Raw genomic sequence first — 5,392 nt, 5'->3', positions numbered from 1 at the left:
TTCAGATTCCCTAGTCGACTCACCTAACGAAGACGAAGGGATTAAAAGCAGATACTTTTCGAGAGTGTGGACAGAGGGTCCTAATGTGAACTGAGACGTTAATTTGCCCCTGCATGGAGCGAGCTTCCGCACTGGAGTGGTGTAACTAACCTAAATAAACCCTTTTTCCTTCATTTTCTACAACTTGTACTCGATGGGCTTGGTGGATTCCATGCCCTGAACGCCACCCTAGCCGCAACAACATGTATGTCATGTTGATCATGAAACAGCTACCTACGTCTTGGTATGTACCGAAATTGGCATAGTAGGACAAGAGTGTATGACGAACATCAATGATAGTCACGACATGCGTGTTATATAGGTCATGAATCAGTCACCTACGTCTTGGTAGGCTCCCGGAGTACTGCTTCGCATAACATGAATTCCCACGGGGCCTGGGATGTGCCGGCTTTCTGCTTTTGCAGCCGGCACCAAGGCGGCGGCGGCGGTGGGTGCTGCAGGCGCACGGTGTTAAGAACGGCCAGCTGCAGTGCAAGTTTTGCCAACCAGTTGCGACTGTGGAGGCAACATTCCGGGAACGTCGCCGCCAACCTCTAGCCACGGCGTGACTAAGTCGACTTTGTGTCGGTAACAATACGCGCATCCTCCACTCTGCGTCGCTTCAGCTAGGATGCGTTGTGACTGAAGGAGTTCGACGAACCAGGCTTTGTGCGCAACACGACAACGCGGACCTGATCTCCTACGGGCGGGGGAGTTGCCGCGGGAACGCCGACGGAGGCTCCTTCCCACGCACCGACCAAGACGCAAGACAACGCGCTACCCGGAACGGCTTCGAGTTCTACGAAATTCGTGTGGTGTCGGTTTCGGACCGTGAACACGTGTGTGTGTGCATGTGTGTGTGTAAACCGTCCTGCGGAGAGGCGGCTAGTTTGCGATGACTAAACGAACGTTCGCGTCACCTTGTATCGCGTGAGGACCGAGTGTTTAAAAGCTGCTGTTGCGCAGATGCTCGACACACTTTTCTTAAGCAGTCATGTTGGACTGAGACTCTCTCTCAAGCAGTCATGTTAGACTGATGTACTTTCTCAAACAGTCATGTTAGACTGATATAAATACTGTAAATAAACCCATATTCCTCGTTCTCGATGAGAAGCAGTCCTTCCCTTCATCAACATCCTCAGCGTGGATAAGTTGGACGACGGCATGGGCCAGCTACCTTCGAATTCATGCCGGACTCCAATCTTGACAACGGATCACGAGCGATGGGATTGAGCCCCCAATCCTGACAACTGGCTGACCGCGGTGGGATGGACTTTGCGACGTGGTGCTGTATCTGCGGTGAGTGCTTGGTTCTTGCTTTGACTCTCTAGGCTACGTTTTGTGGTTGTTTGTTCTGTTTAGAACAGTAGGGAAGCTAGATTGTTGAGTGTTAGCTAGGTTGTGTTTTCTTAGCTAGATTTAGAGAGCAGGATCAAGGCAGTAAAGCAGCAATCATGGAGTTAAGGACACTGCTGAGAGACGAGTTGTTGATTGTTGGTGAGGAACTGGGCCTAGATGTACGCAAGGAAATGCTAAAATCGGAATTATTGGAGCTAATTTACAATCAGGCCAGTGAGGAAGAAATTGAAATGGGATTGGAACTTCTCAAAAAGAGAGAGAAACGGGAAAGAGAAAGAGAAGAACGGGACAGAGAAGAACGGGAAAGAGAGAGAGAGAGGAACGCGATAAAGATCGCGAGTTAAGAAAAATGCAACTTGAACTTGAAAGCAAACGTTTGGAGTTGTCTCAAGGAAGTGAAGGCGCTCTGGGACGATCAAGTGAGGCAGAATCGTACCGCATGGACAGACTATTAAAGCCATTTGAGGTCGGGACCGACATAGGCTTGTTCCTAAGCAATTTTGAAAGGACTTGCGAAAAGATGAACTTCGGCCCGAGTACATGGCCACAGCGGTTGCTGTCTATGTTGCCGTGTGAGGCGGTGGAAGTAGTCGCCAGGCTGAGTGCACAGGATGCATATGATTATGCAAAAGTTAAGGCTAGTCTCCTGAAGAAATACCGCCTTTCAGCCGAAGCTTTTCGGCAAAGGTTTAGGAGCACAGGCAAGAAAGATAGCAAGGGATATGCGGAGTTTGCATATAGCTTAAAGGCCAACCTAGTCGAGTGGCTGAAAAGCGCGGAAGCGTACGACAGCAGAGACATGATCATTGAATGCATGGGTCTAGAGCAGTTTTACAAAACCATCCCCCAAGCTGTGAAACTGTGGGTGCAAGGCAGAGGGAATGTAAACACTGTGGAAAGGGCGGCTGAATTAGCCGAAGAGTACGCAACGTGTAGAAAGTTGAACGCCGAGGACGGAAACTGGGACGGTCGAAATGGACCTCGGAAACCCTTTCCGTTAAAAAAGGGTTCGCAGACTAGACGATCGGAGCCTGTAGACATGGAGGAAAAGCCCACAGGAAAGAGCGAGGAGAAACCGCACAAAAGGAACAGAAAAGAAAATTCGAATCATTTAGGCCGATCCGCTGTTATAAATGCCACAAACTGGGACATATAGCTCTAAACTGCGGGAAGCCTAGCGTAGTTTTTTTCCTACGTAGAGGAAAAAGACGAAAATATGGAACTTTTAAGCCACTATCTTCATGACCTGCAAGTTAATGGCAAACCATGCCGAGTGCTAAGAGACAGTGCCGCCACGATGGACATTGTCCATCCGTCTTACGTGACGGTAGATGACTTCATCGGAGAAGTAGCATGGATCAAACAGGTTGTAGAAGAACACAGCATGTGTCTGCCCATGGCCAAAGTCAAAATCAGTGGACCATTCGGGGAGCTAGAGACTGAGACTGCAGTTTCCAAATTTTTGTCACTGCAGTACCCTTACATCTTTTCGAATCGTTCAGATCAGTTACTGCGGGAAAAAGGGCTTAAACTAGGAGAGGGCGTAGTACAGGCATTGACGCGAGGCCAAGCTCGTAAAATCGCGTCGCTTTCGGCCGAAAATGCACAAGCTGCTCCAGCGGAAGTAGCAAAGGAGATAACTGCAATAACCGAATCCGAGCTAGGCTCGAGTGATGAAAAAACAGTTGAGGAAAGCCTGCCAGCTGACCAGTTCAATGAGAGCGTAGCACTAGAGTGTCAAAGTTCAAGCCTGCAGGAAGAGCAAGCTGACGCACTCACAAGTGAGGCAGGGTCGTTATTATCACCGGCCTCAACGAACTTTGATCAGCTCTTTATATATATATATATATAGTTAAAATATAAGGGTTCTTGGAAACTTATGTTATTAGAAGAAATATATAAAGAAATAAATAGATAAATTTATTTTCGACGTTCCGGCTGTGGGAGACCGGTCTTTGTAGGCCGGGTCCCGGACGAAACGGCGAAAATATGTACATATATATTTTAACTCCATTAGCATTATTTGCCTACTTCCTCCGTTTGAGCCCGCACTCCCGTTCGTTCGTTCGTTCGTCCATCTATCTATCTGTCTATCTATATATCTGTCTATCTATCTGTCTATCCATCTATCTGTTCATCTATCTGTCTATCCATCTATCTGTCCATCCATCTATCTGTCCATCTATCTGTCTATCCATCTATCTGTCTATCCATCTATCTGTCCATCCATCTATCTGTCCATCCATCTATCTGTCTATCCATCTATCCATCTATCTGTCCATCTGTCTATCCATCTGTCTATCCATCTGTCTATCCATCTGTCTATCCATCTGTCTGTCCATCTATCTGTCCATCCGTCCGTCCGTCCGTCTGTCCGTCTGTCCGTCCGTCCGTCCGTCCGTCCGTCCGTCCGTCCGTCCGTCTGTCCGTCCGTCCGTCCGTCGGTCCGTCCGTCTGTCCGTCCGTCCGTCCGTCCGTCCGTCCGTCCGTCCGTCCGTCCGTCCGTCTGTCTGTCCATCTGTCCATCTGTCTCTCCGTCCGTCCGTCTGTCCGACCGCCCGACCGCCCGCCCGCCCGCCCGTCCGTCCGTCCGTCCGTCAAAATGATTGCACTCTACGAGAAATGTCTCAATGCCAATGGCTACTATGTGGAAAAATGGTGCAAGGTGTATATGGTTCGTGGTTCCATGGTGCATTTTCTTTTGGCAGTAAAGTTGACGCGCGAAAATAAATGACGAAGCTTACTTTCGGGACGTCCCTCAGTAGACGTGAATACACATCAGCTCAGCACTGTGCCACACAACTTTGATAGAGACTTAAAGCGCGCTTCCATGTTACCTGAGACACGCCTCCCCTCCCCCCACCCATAGCAAACTTGTATGCACACTGAATCGCGTCAGTAGCATGCGCAGATACGTAGACCAATCTATGGCTTGAGCAGAGAAAGCAAGATGCTACGATACAACAGAACACTGTGTGTCAATTAAACAAAACCATCTAAAAAACGCATTTCCTTTGCAAGCAGATTCACAGAAGGCATGCTTATGCAACGGCCACTACTCTTAGCAATAAAATAAGCCTTAATGACTTGCCTTTGCAGTTTGTCGTTTGATCTGGACAGGAGGACTGTGTTCCCGAAATTCGAAGTGCACACAGAATGCCTACCATAAATAGCAAGGTTACCACCAGTCTTACTACGCACAGCCAAGCTTTCACCTTGTGTATACTTGTATATTCTTCCACAGGACATCGCCCGAAGCACACTCTGTGAAGCGTTTGCCGGGCCGTTTGTTACATACAATGTGCCTTTCTCTGTGCATAATTGAGCACTCTTTGGCCAACTTGCATGGAGCGGTAAAAACCGTTCTAACCCCAGACCGATTGGCAACTTTCTTCACATTGTGTGACACATGGTGGTACACAGCTCTAAGCTGCTTCTTTCTTTCCATTCGTTTTCAAGTTTTGCGAAACACGCCCACAAGAACTTAGAATGTAACGGATAAGCAGCATTGATCAGGAGCTCAAACTGTTGTACAAGGCAATCCTATATTTGCACAATTTCTCAAGCGCCAAGCGATACCAAAGCATCACCATGGTTCATTTTGTTAACCTGGAATGAGCCCATCTTTAAATTCCTTTTAATATCCAAACTGACAAATGAAACCCCATCTTTGGCTTAGGCGTAATTTGCCGCATCAGAACATGGTACTGCTTTAATAACTTTTTTCCCAAATTCTTGCAGAATAAGGTTGTCCGATGATTCAGCGTTGCTAGATGACCGTACACCAAACTGCCGAACGGCTGGAGGAAATAACCCAAACGTTGATATATGATGTTATCTTGGAGGAGGAGGAATAAACTTTATTTTAGGACAGCAGATTTGAGACCTAGGCCTCTCTACCTAGATGACGGCCTCGAGTCCTCAGGCTCTGGCTGTACCTTCGGCCTACTGTATTATCTTGGAAAAAAATATAAATTGCCTGTGAAATTCCAGC

General features: G+C 47.8%; 1 pseudogene; it reads left to right on the top strand.

Annotated features, from left to right (window-relative positions):
* Window positions 1-1,493: 1,493 nt before the first annotated feature.
* Window positions 1,494-5,144, top strand: LOC140214009 (uncharacterized; annotated as a pseudogene).
* Window positions 5,145-5,392: the final 248 nt, after the last annotated feature.

This window comes from Dermacentor andersoni, chromosome 11 (genome assembly GCF_023375885.2).
Source record: "Dermacentor andersoni chromosome 11, qqDerAnde1_hic_scaffold, whole genome shotgun sequence".
Taxonomy (NCBI): Eukaryota; Metazoa; Arthropoda; class Arachnida; order Ixodida; family Ixodidae; genus Dermacentor; species Dermacentor andersoni.
This window is presented reverse-complemented; position numbering and strand designations above follow the sequence as displayed.